This window comes from Rhinoderma darwinii, chromosome 2 (genome assembly GCF_050947455.1).
Source record: "Rhinoderma darwinii isolate aRhiDar2 chromosome 2, aRhiDar2.hap1, whole genome shotgun sequence".
Lineage (NCBI taxonomy): Eukaryota > Metazoa > Chordata > Amphibia > Anura > Rhinodermatidae > Rhinoderma > Rhinoderma darwinii.
The window spans coordinates 116,820,228-116,837,719 of NC_134688.1; positions in this window are offsets into that span (position 1 = coordinate 116,820,228).

The window sequence follows — 17,492 nt, forward strand, 5'->3', positions numbered from 1 at the left end:
TGGGAGGCAGAGAAAGTGGCTTTTGCCCACGACACTCAATGGCCACGGGTGAAATAGCGACCACCGCTACAGTAGCGACCGCCATATTTAAGTTGTTATAGCAACATCGGCACCCCTCTGTCGCTGATTGTTGCGGGGGACGATTGCTATGGCAACCGGAAGCTTAACAAATGCTTCCGGTCTGCCATCTATTGAAGCGATTACGTCCTGCCAGAGGCAGGACCTAATATGCCTCCTGTCAGTGTGAAACTGACAGGTATAATACCCTGCAATACATAAGTATTGCAGGGTATTATAACAACGAGCCAACAATTGGATCTTCAAGTCCCTAGTGGGATTTAAAAAAAATAAATAAAAAAAGTTACAAAAAATGTACAAAGGTAAAATGTCTAAATAATAAAATTTAAAAATCGCCTTTTTTCCCTTATGAAGACCTTTATTATTAGAAAAAAATAAACTATGCATAATTGGTATCGCCGGGTCCGTAACGGCCTGAACTATAAACATATAATGTAATTTATCCTACACGGTGACCGCCATTAAAAAAATAATAAAAAAACAATACTGGAATCACTATTTTTAGTAATTTCAGCTCCCAAACAATTGCATAAATAGGGATCAAAAAGTCACATGTACCCAAAAATTGTACCAATAAAAACTACAGTCAACAAAAAACAAGCCCTCACACAGCTTTCCTGATAGAAAAATAAAAAAGTTGTGGCTCTTAGAATATTGCGACACAAAAACGAAATAATTTTTTTAAAACCGTGATTTTATCGTGCAAACACCATAAAACATAAAAAACCTATATACATATGGCATCGCCGTAATAGCATCAACCCACAGAATAAATTAAGAATCTCATTTATAGCGCACGGTGAACGCCATAAAAAAAAAGAATAAAAAACAATAGAAGTTTTGAAGGCCTAATTACACTAAATTCAGCAAGAAACCTTTGGGATCAAAATGCTCACTATACCCCTAGACAAATTCTTTTTAGGGCTGTAGTTTCCTAAATGGGGTCACTTCTGGGGGTGTCCACTGTTTTGGTCCCTCAGGGGCTTTGTAAATGTGACATGACACCCGAAAACCAATTGAGTAAACTTAAGCTCCAAAAGCCAAATAGCGCTCCTTCCCTTGTGAGCCCTGCTGTGTGTCCAAACAGCCGTTTATTACCACATATGGGGTATAGCCGTAATCAGGAGAAATTGCTTTACAAATCTTGCGGTGCTTTTTCTTCTTTGTTGCTTGTAAAAATTTATCATTTCTAAGTTTTATTGAAAAAAATTTAGATTTTAATTTTTACGGACTAATTCCACGAAATTCAGCAAAAAACCTGTGGGGTTAAAATGCTCACTATACCCCTTGATGAATTCCTTGAGGGGTGTAGTTTGCCGAATGGTGTCTTTTTGGGGGTGTTTCCACTGTTTTGGCACTACAAGACCTCTTCAAAACCTGACATGGTGCCTAAAATATATTCTAATAAAAAGGAGGCTGCAAAATCCACTAGGCGCTCCTTTGCTTCTGAGGCCGGTGTTTTTTCAAAATGCAGAATGATCTGGGTATGTTATGTTTTCTGGTGTTTTTCCCTTTGGCTTCTCTTTAGGACATCAAAAAGGCCAGAAAAAATGAATGTACAAATGCACTAAATAAAAACCAACACTAAAAACGCCTTAAAAAACGCATATTACATTTGAATGACACTAGTGTTTTTAGGAGTATTTTTTGATGCAGTTTATATTACCAGAAATATTTTGTGTGGGAACAAGGCCTTAAAGAGGCTCTGTCACCAGATTTTGCAACCCCTATCTGCTATTGCAGCAGATAGGCGCTGCAATGTAGATTACAGTAACGTTTTTATTTTTAAAAAACGAGCATTTTTGGCCAAGTTATGACCATTTTTGTAGTTATGCAAATGAGGCTTGCAAAAGTCCAAGTGGGTGTGTTTAAAAGTAAAAGTCCAAGTGGGTGTGTATTATGTGCGTACATCGGGGCGTTTTTAATACTTTCACTAGCTGGGCGCTCTGAAGAGAAGTAACATCCTCTTCTCTTCAGAACGCCCAGCTTCTGACAGTGCAGATCTGTGACGTCACTCACAGGTCCTGCATCGTGACGGCCACATCGGCACCAGAGGCTACAGTTGATTCTGCAGCAGCATCAGCGTTTGCAGGTAAGATCGACTTACCTGCAAACGCTGATGCTGCTGCAGTATCAACTGTAGCCTCTGGTGCCGATGTGGCCGTCACGATGCAGGACCTGTGAGTGACGTCACAGATCTGCACTGTCAGAAGCTGGGCGTTCTGAAGAGAAGAGGATGTTACTTCTCATCAGAAAGCCCAGCTAGTAAAAGTATTAAAAACGCCCCGATGTACGCACATAATACACGCCCACTTGGACTTTTACTTTTAAACACACCCACTTGGACTTTTGCAAGCCTCATTTGCATAACTACAAAAATGGTCATAACTTGGCCAAAAATGCTCGTTTTTTAAAAATAAAAACGTTACTGTAATCTACATTGCAGCGCCGATCTGCTGCAATAGCAGATAGGGGTTGCAAAATCTGGTGACAGAGCCTCTTTAACAACCCCTGAAGTTTTTACATGAAGGAGGTCTTAGGCCAGGATCACCACACACAGTTTTGATGCAATTTTTGTGGCAGTTTTTGGCTAAGTTTTTTGAGCCAAAGCCAGAATCGGACACAAAAGAAAGGAGATGCATTAGTCTTTTCTTTATACCTTTCCTTCCTTTTGGAACCACTTCGGGCTTTGGCAGAAAAAACTGAGCCAAAAACTGCATCAGAACTGTGAATGTGAGACTTTAGCATGGGTGCCATTCCTACTATAATATAATAATAATAATCTTTATTTATATAGCACCACCATATTTTGCAGCACTTTACAATTCAGAAGGAACATGTACAGACAATATCAGACATTACATAGTGACAAAACTAATTTACAATTCAGGCAAGAGGAGTGAGGACCCTGCTCGCAAGAGCTTACAATCTATGAGGGAATACAGGAGACACAAAATTTAAAACGTGCTTGTTCAGTACAATGGTCCAGCCATCTTTTACGCACATGGGGTAGTACACATAAAGCTGCATGAGCCGGTCACCAGCATTATCTGTGTGTGTGATAGACATGAAGTGCATTAGGGTGCAAGGAGTGTGGGGGATACTGCTGAATGAGGGGGGTCAGGTTTTGATGACTAATGTAAAAGGGGGCCACTACTGTTTTATTGTTATTATGCAGTATGAATTTTGCTATGTCACTCCAAGTCTATCTAAGATTCTGTTCACACTGCTTTTTGGGCTTAGATATGGTGTGCAAATTCAAAGTATGCCACTGACATATGGAACTGTATGTCTAAATAGTGGCAAACGTCTGCCACGGACTTCCATTAAAAAATTGTTAAAAAAAATAAAAGAAGAAGTATATTACGGGTTGTATGTTTTTATTATAGGGTTTATTTTTTGTTTTGTTTTTTTGCAATGGTAGACAATGGCAGACATATAAGGTTTTTTTAACAGTTTCCCAAGCATGCACTGGGCTGTCAATGATTTATACTTTATCTAGAGGGGAAAATACTTAATGCATCTTTACAGAGTCTACTTATTTATGTCTGAACAGCACGCTACAGATTTCATTGAATGTGTGGTACTGTATTTTGCATTTAGAGCCGTGGTGGACAAGATCAATGTGAGACATAGCAAGGTCCTTATTCCAGCTTTTCAGGCAGTAAGTGAAGCAGCGTACCATTGGAAACAGTTGAAGACACAATTTTTTTTTTCTATGACTAATATCTCATCAATCCACCTGCCAATCCCTCCAAGTATTTATCTCCGTCCCAACACTCACACACAATAGTGTTAGTGGTCTCATTACTGTTTAAGTCATTTATCTTTCCTCTTTCCACTCACCCGAGTTCTATCTGTTGTGTTCTCTGCCACACTAGTGCCCTGTGACACAATGCTGGTGCTGTCACCTTTCTGACCTCACAGGGACTGCACTGTTGGGATTTTAATTTAATGTGTAAATCACTGGCTAGGGATTCCAAATAGGTTTTAAGAGGGAAAAGAGTTGAAAGTCGATTTGTGTATAAAGGAACAAGTTAAAGGGATTGTAGTTAATCCGTTTCCAGCAGCAGTGAATGTGTGAGGGATCCTTCACATAAAGCTGCAAGATTTGGGGATTAGAGGGGAAATAAAACAGCCTGAAAAGAGTCACTAATGTATAAAACAAAGAGAATCCCATGGACCAAGGCTTGCCTCCAACCCATAATCTTCAACAGATTTCCAAGCACGACTGCTCATTCCATGCGCTGCTATAGAAGTCTGGTTTAGCTGAACTATAGAAACTTGATTTCATTTTTCATTTGCTTCTAAAAGCATGCGTCCCAATGATGTCACTATTTCCTTTTCACACTAACTAAAGGCGAGTAGTCAGTGGACTTCTCAAGAACAATTGTTGGTTGCACACGTGACGTGTTGTAAATGTATAAATATTTTAACTTAAAATGTTTGGAATAGAATCTACTTAAATGTTAATTTCACCAAACATTGAATATTTAGTTCTAGACAGAATAATACAAATAAAACAAATATTATTGACCTGTCCACTGACAATTCTCTCTGTTTCCCGGCAAAAGGCAAAGGTCAGGTGCTAATGACCCTATTTTTGCCAGAAATGAGTCACCAAGAAATAAAATTCTGCTCATAATTCTATCATTTTATATCATTTTATAATTTTGCAAGAATGAAAGCATGAAAGTAGCAAGACACTACTGATCTAGATTGTAGGATGTAAGATATAACAGAAATACATTTTTTGCATAAAGTGACCAGAAAGCACTTGACCATTAAACATTTCTTAGATGGGACAGTATCCAACCCAAACACATCACTAATAAACTTTGCTTGGTCTGCAACGTATGCGCCAGGAAAAGCATCTATAGGGTCCTATTGTAATAAAAAGTATACCGTGCAGCATACTTTTTTTTTTTACCATTGTATGGAATAGCGTAATGTACTACACCATTCCATTCCTTTTTTTTTTTTTGTAGTACACTGATGTATGCAGGCCGGCCAGAGGCCAAAAGTACAAACGGTCAAGCTCAGGTAATTCTATGGACACATTTAGCATTTATTTTAGGAGCTTTTCTGGAGTACATGCTAAACGTACATCGCAAACAGGGCCTTAGCTATAAAAAAAATGACAAAATTGTCCTGTGAAAAGTACACTACCCAAGTTAATAATGTGATTCTCATCTTATGCGGAATTAGTATCAAACTGTACCAATTTGATATTGGCAACACACAGTGTTTGTGCAGGCTTTGTAATCTCTGTATTCACTGTATACAGTATGGTTTCTACACCGTAGCAGCTAGTGGCTATTATCTCCAAGACACATACAGACAGGGCTGGCCTTAGTTTGGATGGCGCTCTGTGTGGGACTTTCTATTGCTGCCCTCCACTGACCAAAAATGAACCACATATATAGACACACACATACTGGAACATATATACCGTACATACATAAATATCTAGACAGATATTTAGACATACAGGCAAATATACATATATATACACACACACACACACACACACACACATACATAATGGGACATATGCAAATACATAAAGGTAAATATATAGCCATAGAGGCAAATATATACACACACGGGCACATATACCCACACAGGCACTTATATATACAGTACAGATAATGTAGTAGATGTTACCTGCAGTCCTATGTAACACCACAGATAACATACAGTGATAACTTTCTGAGTACAGATAATGTAGTAGATGTTACCTGTAGTCCTATGTAACACCACAGATAACACACAGTGATAACTCTCTGAGTACAGATAATGTAGTAGATGTTACCTGCAGTCCTATCCGCTATCTCTCTGCTAACTCCATTCTAGACCCCTTACAATCTGGTTTTCGCACTCTACACTCCACAGAAACTGCCCTTACTAAAGTCTCAAATGATCTCTTGGCAGCTAAATCCGACGGTAAATACTCTCTACTGATTCTTCTGGATCTCTCTGCAGCCTTTGACACTGTAGACCGCAAACTCCTACTTAACATGCTCCACTCTATTGGCCTCAAGGACGCTGCTCTCTGGTGGTTTTCCTCCTATCCTATCTCTCTGACCGCTCGTTCAGTGTGTCATTTGCTGGTTCTACTTCTCCTCTTCCCCTTGCAATCGGGGTTCCTCAGGAATCGGTCCTAGGTCCGCTCCGCTTTCCTCTCTACACAGCCCCTATTGGACAAACCATCAGCAGATTTGGCTTCCAGTACCATCTCTACGCTGATGACACCCAATTATATGCCTCGTCCCATGACATCACCCCTGCTCTAATACAAAACACCAGTGATTGTCTGTCCGCTGTCTCTAACATTATGTCCTCTCTCTATCTGAAACTGAATCTTTCTAAAACTGAGCTCCTTGTGTTCCCACCATCTACTAACCTCCCTAAACTTGATGTCTCCATCTCATTGTGTGGCGCTATCATAACTCCTAAGCAGCACGCCCGCTGTCTCAGGGTTATTTTTGACCTTTACTCCTCACATTCAATCCCTTTCACGCTCCTGTCATTTTCACCTAAAAAACATCTCCAGAATCCGCCCTTTTCTTACGGAGGAAACCGCCAAAACTCTCATTGTTGCTCTGATTCACTCTCGTCTTGACTACTGTAACTCATTACTAGTCGGTCTTCCCCTCACCAAACTCTCCCCACTCCAATCTATCCTTAATGCAGCAGCCAGGCTCATGTTTATGACCAACCAACGCCTCTAATCTTTGCCAGTCACTGCACCGGTTGCCCATCCCCTTCAGAATAAAATTCAAACTTATCACTCTTACCCACAAAGTTCTCCACAGTGCTGCACCTCCTTACATCTCCTCCCTCATCTCTGTCTACCACCCTACTCGGGTTCTACGTTCCGCTAACGACCTTAGATTAAAATCCCCCATAATCCGAACCTCCCACGCCCGTCTCCAAGATTTCTCTTGTGCTGCACCAGTCCTCTGGAATGTGCTACCCCAGACAATCAGATTAATTCCCAATATTCACAGTTTTAAACGTGCCCTGAAAACACATCTATTTAGACAGGCCTATAACATTCCCTAATCGAACTCCTTTCCATGGCCCCCCTTTTAGATTAGTCATCAGAATAAGATTCCCTCACACTCCTTCTCTTCATGTCCGTCATACACGGATACTGGCTGGTGACCGGCTCATGCAGCTTTATGTTACCACCCCATGTGTATAAAAAATGGCTGGACCATTGTACTGAACAAACACTGTTACACTTTGTGTCTCCCTTATTTCCTCATAGATTGTAAGCTCTTGCGAGCAGGGTCCTCACTCCCCAGGTTTGAATTGTAAATGAACTTTGTCACTATGTAATGTCTGATATTGTTTGTTTCATGTTCCCTCTAAATTGTAAAGTGCTGCGTAATATGTTGGCGCTATATAAATAAAGATTATTATGTAACACCACAGATAACACACAGTGATAACTCTCCGAGTACAGATAATGTAGTAGTGCTACCTGCAGTCCTATGTAAGGGTATGTTCACACGCAGAGTTTTCAAGGGAAAACAGCCCCTGATTTTCAGACGTTTTTTGAGCAACTCGCGTTTTTCGCTGCGTTTTTGCAGCGTTTCTTACGGCTGTTTTAGAAGCTGAGTCCATGAGAAAAAGGCTCCAAAAATGTCCTAAGAAGTGTCCTGCACTTCTTTTGACGAGACGTCATTTTACGCGCCGTATTTTGACAGCGACGTGTAAAATGACAGCTCGTCTGCACAGAACATAGTAAGACCCATTGCAAGCAATGGGCAGATGTTTGCCGACGTATTGGAGCCGTCTTTTCAGGCGTAATTCGAGGCGTAAAATGCCTCCATTACGTCTAAAAAGAGGTCGTGTGCACATACCCTAACACCACAGGGCACGCGCCATATTGTTGGAATGCACATCCGCCATACATACACGGATGGCGTTAAGAGGTTAAAGGGTTTGTCCGGGTTTAAACATTTTATGTAGCAGCAGGAGAGGAGGGCTTCAAATAAAAAAGAGCCCATACTTACCTCTACTTACTGGTCTCAGCTGAACATCGCTGAGGCTGTTAATAGACTGCAGCGACGATGTCCTGCCAACGTGAATATCACTGCTGCAGCCGCTCTATGTACACACAGAGAACAGAGGTGAAGGAAATACCAAGCGCAGGAACGTCTGGGAGAAGAGCGGTAAGTATAAGTTATTTTTCTTATTTTAACACCTCCTGCTGCTTCAACAAAATGTTTTTTTCTTATTCTGGACAATCCCTTTACAGTATATGTACACCTTTGAAATCATATATATATATATATATATATATATATATATATATACATATACATACAGGGTGGGCCATTTATATGGATACGCCTAAATAAAATGGGAATGGTTGGTGATATTAACTTCCTGTTTGTGGCACATTAGTATATGGGAGGGGGGAAACTTTTCAAGCTGGGTGTTGACCATGGCGGCCATTTTGAAGTTGGCCATTTTGTATCCAACTTTAGTTTTTTCAATGGGAAGAGGGTCATGTGACACATCAAACTTATCGAGAATTTCACAAGAAAAACAATGGTGTGCTTGGTTTTAACGTTACTTTATTCTTTCATGAGTTATTTACAAGTTTCTGACCACTTATAAAATGTGTTCAAAGTGCTGCCCATTGTGTTGGATTGTCAATGCAACCCTCTTCTCCCACTCTTCGCACACTGATAGCAACACCGCAGAAGAAATGCTAGCACAGGCTTCCAGTATCCGTAGTTTCAGTTGCTGCACATCTCGTATCTTCACAGCATAGACAATTGCCTTCAGATGACCCCAAAAATAAAAGTCTAAGGGGGTCAGATCGGGAGGCATTTCTTCTGCGGTGTTGCTATCAGTGTGTGAAGAGTGGGAGAAGAGGGTTGCATTGACAATCCAACACAATGGGCAGCACTTTGAACACATTTTATAAGTGGTCAGAAACTTGTAAATAACTCATGAAAGAATAAAATAACGTTAAAACCAAGCACACCATTGTTTTTCTTGTGAAATTCTCGATAAGTTTGATGTGTCACATGACCCTCTTCCCATTGAAAAACTAAAGTTGGATACAAAATGGCCGACTTCAAAATGGCCGCCATGGTCCACACCCAGCTTGAAAAGTTTCCCCCCTCCCATATACTAATGTGCCACAAACAGGAAGTTAATATCACCAACTATTCCCATTTTATTTAGTAGGTGTATCCATATAAATGGCCCACCCTGTACATATAAATATATATATATGCGTGTGTGTGTGTGTGTGTGTGTGTGTGTGTGTGTGTGTGTGTGTGTGTGTGTGTGTGTGTGTGTGTGTGTGTGTGTGTATAAGGGTATGTTCACACGAGGGCGTCCGTAACGGCTGAAATTACGGGGATGTTTCAGCCTGAAAACATCCCCGTAATTTCAGCCGTACCGGCATGTGCAGGCGCTTGAACGCCACGTCCATTACGGACGTAATTGGCGCTGCTATTCATTGGAGTCAATGAATAACGGCTCCAATTACGGCCAAAGAAGTGACAGGTCACTTCTTTGACGCGGGCGTCTATTTACGCGCCATCATTTGACAGCGGCGCGTAAATTACGCCTCGTGTGAACAGACAAACATCTGCCCATTGCTTTCAATGGGCAGATGAATGTCAGCGCTATTGAGGCGCTATTTTCGGACGTAATTCGGGGCAAAAACGCCCGAATTATGTCCGTAATTAGTGCGTGTGAACATACCCTAAATGTCTATCAGTGTGTTTTGTTCAACTTTCTAAATACTTTAATTAAAAAATTATTTTAACTTTTTCAGATACAGCTGCTTTGTATCATGGATCAGCGGATCCTGAATGTTTCTGATGCACAGGATCCGCCTGTTATCTATCGCATCTAAGTTCATAACTTAGATATGATCAATTCCAGGTGGATCCTGCATGTCAGAAACGCGCAGGACCTGCTGACACTGAACCCGTCAGAGCTGCTGACTTGACAGGTGCAGTATTCAGCGCACGATACAGCTGCTCTGTATACAGAATACAAAGCAGCTGTATCTCAAAAAGTAGAAGTAATTTTGAATAGAAACTATTTAAATACCTGCACAAAACACACTGATAGACATTTTTACTTAAAAAAATAAAAATCAAGGCATACCCTTTAACGTAATGTGAACAGGGTTTGAAAAAGGCAACAAATGGTAAATGTGCAGTATAGAGGCACGGAATTCTGTGCCCATTTGCCATTTACTGCTACTTTTGTACCTTTTGTCTCACAACAATAAAAGGGCACAAAATGCAAATGGGCATCAAGGGGGCACTCAACAGAAGGACTCTAAAGGGGCAATAAGTGGCAAATGGGCACCAGTGTGGCACTGAATCCTCTGACCATTTGCCATTATTGCCCTTTTTAGACCCCCATCAGTGCCTCCATTCAACCAAAGCCCACAGTCAGTCAGTGACCTGCTGGGCTTACCACAAACACTGCCCACTGGTGCTGCTGGAGCTGCCCTATTGAAAAACGATTCCTTGGTGTCCCCACCAGCCCAGGAAATGCATATCAAGATAGCGCTATGTCTCCTCCCTGACTTGCATCCTGAATGATGTCATCACGCCTGTCTCGTCATTCAAGATGCAGGACAGGAAGAGTGAGTGCATGAGCAGTGTCCAGGGCGCGGGACAGCCAGTATTGAGGTCGCTGCCGTTAGTGAGTGGCACCTAACCCGCTGGTGTCCTAAGTTACGGCCACGGCACGGGGCACACACACCCACTGGCGCCTTCTTATAGTGTGGCGAATCGCGCCCTGTGCGACCACACCGGTGGCATGTAGCTAAGGCCGGCCATGCATACAGATGTAGCAAAGTTTAACTTGACTTTGATAACTTGCTACAGCCTGATATCACACAACAAAAGCCATTGAAAAGTCAAGTTAAAGGGTACACAAATAGATGCGACAACTAAGCCTCACCCAGAGTAGAAAATAATTTATAGTTAGCATTTGATCATTTATTTTGCCTTGTTTCTTATACAATGGCAACATATTGCACAGAGTAGTATAGGGATTGTCATCACCCACACTTGGTCTTCCCCTCACTAAACTCTCCCCTCTCCATCAATCCTGAATGCAGCAGCCAGGCTCATCTTTCAGACCAACCGCTACACCAATTCCCCCACCCTGTGCCAGTCACTACACTGGTTGCCCATTCCCTTCAGAATTATATTCAAACTTATTAGTCTCACCCACAATGCTCCCCACAGTGCTGCACCTCCTCACATCTCCTCCCTTATCTCTGTCTACCACCGTACCTATGCTCTACGTTCTGCCAACAACCTTAGATTATCATCCTCCATAATCCTAACCTCCACTCTCGTCTCCAAGATTTTTCTCGTGCTGCACCTGTTCTCTAGAATGCGCTACCCAGACAATCAGATTCATTCCCAACATACAGTTTTAAACGTGCCCTGAAGACACATCTTTTTAGATCTGACTCATTTCCCTGGCCCCCTTTTACCATAGTCATCAGAACCTGATCCCTTGATTCAGCAGTATCCCCCAAACTCCGTGCACCCTCATGCACTTTATATCTGTCATACACAGATACTGGCTCATGCAGCTTTATGTGTTTTACCCTATGTGTATAAAAGATGGCTGGACCATTGTACTGAACAAAGGCAGTATAGAGACAACAGGAAGATCTTTTAGATCAGATGTGGAAGTGTTTCACAGTTTTAACTGTGTTGTAGAACATTAAGAATAAATGTGCCATAAATATGCATTAATTCCCAGCAGCACTTGTGACAGTGAAAACTGAGATTTATTTACCCATTAACCTTGCCTTTTATTACGAATAATCCTAAATAAACCGAAACTTCCTCTTGATTGCTGCACTGAAGTGTTAAGGGTCTTAGAGTAATCCCGTGCTATTATTTGACTGAATGAGAGTATGTAATGCGCTGTCACGCTGAACTATCTCACTTCTTCATCGTTCATTTGATGCAAGAAGGCAGATTTACAAAGATGAACATAATTTTCTCTTCTGCTGGAACAATGCTGCCCTCTCTAGGCATGTATGATGGCATGAAAGTCCTGACCACACACACACACACACACACACACACACACACACACACACACACACATAGATACATCCTATACTTCACAAACACCGGTCAATTCAGGGGAATAAAATAACCCCCACATACAAGTATATAGCTAAGATTTGTGCTAACAGCATAGTACATAGCATTAGGAGGATAGATGCTTTATAAATTTGGGCTACTGTTCACCCCTCATACCACATGACGGGGCCAAACTAGAGCAAATAAAACCAGTGGTGTTACCTATAGTGACCAAGTGGATTACAGCTCTCATTTTTCTAAAGAAGGCTGAAAAATAAAATGTAGTCATTCATCTGTCCTTTATAAATAACCCTCACAATGTGAGCGATGTCTTTCAAAGACAAGTTACAAAAAACAGTTTCGCTATTGTGACAATTGAGAGAATTACCAGACTGCCGGTGTGGATACTGACATGTAGTTTTATGGTACTGATTTGCGCAAAGTGTCAGGTGGAAGGATCTTAAATGCTTGAATAATACTATCGAACATATATATCTAGTGTGTCTGGATATTGGTTTAAAGGGGTTGTCTCACGACAGACATTTATGGCACATACACGGGATATGTCGTAAATGTCTAATAGATGTGGGTCCCATCCCTGAGATCCACACCTATATCCTGAACAGGGGCTAACCGTAACTTGGGAGTTACGGATACAGTGTAGCTTGCTGTGATACGCTTTTCCGTAACTACAATTCACTTCTATGGAAGTTATAAAAACAGCGTAGCTCAGCGAGTTTTGCTGTTTCCAGAATGCCGCCCTGCTCAGCATTGATTATCCACATGGATGCGGCGGCCACCTCTCCAGGCAGGACGGGATCTGGGTACCATCATTCGTGAGCCGTAAATGTCTGTCATGAGAGGAACCCTTTAGGAGTTTCAATATTCTAAAAAACCATACCCGACGCCGAACCAGCAATTTAGGAAATCAGTCCCATAATTAAATGGCTGCTCACCACCCAACAATTAAAAGTTGCACCAATTATTAAAGTTTAAGCACAGATCCTACACCTACACTTTACATTAATATACTGTATGCACCCATTGGTAGCTGACAGAGCAGTTGATAGCTTTCTGCCACTTGTTCAGAAGCACCACCGAACAGCTGACAGATGTTCTGGTCTGTGAGTCAGCATACATTACACAAAGGGTATGAGGTATGGTCTTGAGGGTGGCAAAGACATCATTTTGCAGGTGCTGGATACCATATCTACCTAGCCTGCCCCATTGGACAGCATATTTATCTACCATCTCCTCTCGGGACACCATACATGCCCTCTCACACTGGATATTGGCTGTTGGTGGTACTAACCACTAGCCACCAGAAAAAAAATTACATCAATTGCCCTCCCCTGTACATTAAGCCTACTTATTCTCTCCCCTACTGAACACCAGAAGTCTACCTATCTTTCTACTGTACCCAATATGTCCCGACTGGACACTTGACATCTACCTACCCTTCCCCACTGCTATCCCTTCACTGGAAACCACAACTCGTCAGCAAGAAAATTTAAATTTATAGCACTTGAGGTAGGAATGAAAGAAGGGGTTCCCTGAAATTGCAATCCACTTTCAGGTGTTCCCTCATAGTGATAAGGTTGGGAATCACTGGACTACATCCCGAATATGCTCTCTACTTACTCAAATTGAGTAGGAGAGATTAGGGATATATAACTCCATTGATAATGATATGACGCGATTTGGCTGTTTCTGAGGCTAGCTTTTGACTCGTAAGTCATAGGCGCTCGTTCTAGTTTGCATTAGTTTCTGCGCCTGGCAGACGGTTCAGAAGCACCTTCTTTGCCGTCTTTGGCTGTTTCTGAGGCTAGCTTTTGACTCGTAAGTCATAGGCATTCGTTCTACTTTGAGTCATTGCTAGGCAGAGATAAATCTTAAAGAAAGTAGTGAAGTTTGACTGCAGAAAACAAGTCAGATGTTACAGGACATCATTGCCTCGACATTTTTACCACACAGCTGGGTCCTAGAGATGTAGCCGTCTTTACCTTGACTTTTAACGCATTAAATAAACAATGGCTAGATCTCTTATCTTGACTTTTTCAATGACTTTTCAATGGCTTTTGTTGTGTGATATCACGCTGCAGCAAGTTATCAGAATCATGTTAAAGATGGCTACATCTGTATGCAATTTTTTTTATTATAAACATTATTTTAATATCTAGGACACTTCTTATCTCTAACCACACCACATTCATAAAAAAGTTCATTATAAGAAATAATATGGCTACTTTTATGTAATATAACATAATACTATCACCACGTAAATGGGTATTTCCAGAATCTGCATTTATCACTTATCCCCAGGATTGGTGAGAAGTGTCTGATTGCTGGGCCCCACTGATAACTAGAATGGTGGTCCCGAGCCCCACGTTCCTCCTCACTGCACTACCACAGCAAGGAAAACTTTGAATGGAGCGGTGGATGAGTATGCACGGTGCCGCTCCATTCAAAGTCTTTGGGGCTGTTGGAGCCAGCCGAGTACAATGCTTGGCTGTTTCCATCTGTCCCACAGAAATTGAATTGGGCAGCAGGACGTATGCGTGACTGTCACTTCATTCAACCTCCTCTTCACTGCAGGGGGTAAAGTGAGGAGGAATGGGGGGGGGGCTCGGCATCCCTGTTTTGGTGATTGGTGGGGGTCCCAGTGGTGTGGCCCCCAGCTATCAGTTATTACTTATCCTGTGGATAGGTAATAAATGTTGATTCTGAAATACCGTACTCCTTTAAAGGGGGTTTTACACGGGGCGATTATAGGGCAGATGAGCGTTCATAGAACGCTCATTGCCGATAATTACCCTGTGTAAACAGGGCAGCGATAAGCAGATGAACGGGCAAATGCTTGTTCATCTGCTGGTCGCATCGTCTAAAAAAAGTAAAATATTATCGTTGTCGGCAGAACATCTCCCTGTGTAAACAGGGAGACGCGCTGCCGACATGATAATAATGTATGGGGACGAGTGATCGGATAGGTCATCAGTACATGATCTGTGGGGGTCCGGGACTCCCGGACCCTGCACAGATCAGCTGGTCCTGTGCCTCCATGCACTGGACGTGCATGCCGGAAACAGTTGGCTCAAGCCACGGAAGAGCGGCCGAGCTGTAGTACTGCAGCTCTGCTCCTATTCAAGCCAACTGCTTCTGGGCTCCGTACATAGCATTATGTGCTAAAATCCGGTTGGCCTAAGGCCACCGGAGCAGCTTAATGGTGTGGGGTCCGGGTGTCGGATCCGCACCAATGATATACTGATGACCTCTCCGGTGTAGAGGTCATCAGTTGTCATAAGGTGGAAAACCCCTTTAAGATTAAAGTTGACCTGTCCTAGGTCATATAAGTTGAACTGGCTAATTGACCTGAATAGCGCTGTCTCCCGGATTCCAGCGCTATTTTTCTCTTATTAGCTGAACCCCCTCTTCCAGAGATATAGTTGTGTTGGCTCCTTATATGCTAATTTGCTGTAGTTAGCCAAAGGGGTGGAGCTAGCTTACCTGCCCATGTTGCTGACCAATCAGCACGAGGCAGTTTGAGGGTAATTTACACCCTGTGGGCTAACTGCAGCAAGTTAACATAAAGAAAGCCAACACAACAGTGGGCCATATCTCTGGAACGGGTATCTTGTTAAGGGGGTACAGATCAACAGTTAAAATTGAATGCACATTTTCACTCAAATAATAAAACTTATATGTACTCATGAGCCATAGATTGTGCTGCAAAGCTGCCCCTCCTCCCATAACTGGACACAGTGAGTTGCAAAAATAGTCAGCCATCATAGAGAGCTAGAGAGCTGTCATAAGTCACCCAGTCACAGAATCTATACAGAAATACACAAACTCCTCCCTGATCTCTCTTCCCCCTCTAACAATTACTAGCTATGCGAAATCCTTCTCATAACGTTTTCATTCATTCCAGTATAGCAGACGGGCAAAACCTGGGAGAAGACAGCTTTAAAAATGTTGCAAGACATTTAGAGAAAAATTCCAAATTTGAACAAATAACTGGATATATGCTTAACTTTATCATATCATCAATCAGTCTTGTATTAATATCAATGACAGTGATGCAGTCAGTGGAAGACAACTTATCCAAGTCCAAAAACATAAGAAAAATATGGATAGAACATCATAACAATACTTTTCGGTATTACACTCTATTAACTCTAATCTGCCGCTAAGGGCAGATACAGACGAACGTTGCGTTTTTGCGCGCGCAAACAACGCGGCGTTTTGCACGCGCAAAAAACATTTGACAGCTGCGTGTGTCATCCGTGTATGATGCGCGGCTGCTTGATTTTCGCGCAGCCGCCATCATAGAGATGAGGCTAGTCGACGCCCGTCACTGTCCAAGGTGCTGAAAGAGCTAACTCTTTCAGCACCCTCGACAGGGAATGCCGAACACAATATCGAAAAACCTATTGAAAAAAAAGAAAAAGTTCGTACTTACCGAGAACTTCCCGGCCGTTGCCTTGGTGACGCGTCCTTGGTGACGCGTCCTTGGTGACGCGCCTCTCGACATCGGGCCCCACCTCCCTGGATGACGCGCCAGTCCATGTGACCGCTGCAGCCTGTGCTTGGCCTGTGATTGGCTGGAGCTGTCACTTGGACTGAATTGTCATCCCGGGAGGTTAGACTGGAGGAAGACGCCGGGAGTTATCGGTAAGTCAGAACTTCGTTTTTTTTTCTACAGGTTCATGTATATTGGGATCGGAAGTCACTGTCCATGGTGCTGAAACAGTTTAACTCTTTCAGCACCATGGACAGTGACTATCTCCTGACGTCGCGTACCGATAATTTTTTTGCCGGGTTCGGCCAAAACGAGTTCGGCCGAACCCGGTGAAGTTCGGTTCACTTGTCCGGCTTCGCTCATCACAAAGACACTCCGTTTGGATGTTCGGAAACAGAAAAGCATGTGGTGCTTTTCTGTTTACATTCATCCTTTTGACAGCTGGTGCGCTGTTTCAGTCGGTTCGCACGGAAGTGCTTCCGTGCAACCTGCGTGGTTTTCACGCACCCATTGACTTCAATGGGTGCGTGATGCGCGAAATACGCAGAGTTATTGAACCTGTCGCGCTTTTTGCGCAGCAGACAAACGCTGCGCAAAAAGCACGGACTGTCTGTACTGCCCCATAGACTTGTATTGGTCCATGCGTGCCGCGTGAAAACCACGCGGCCCGCACGGACCGAATACACGCTCGTGTGAATCCCCCCTAAATGTAACAGAACCATGGACAGAATGAGAATCAGTCTCAAAACACTCCCAAAAATGTCAGCACATTATAAATGTAGCAC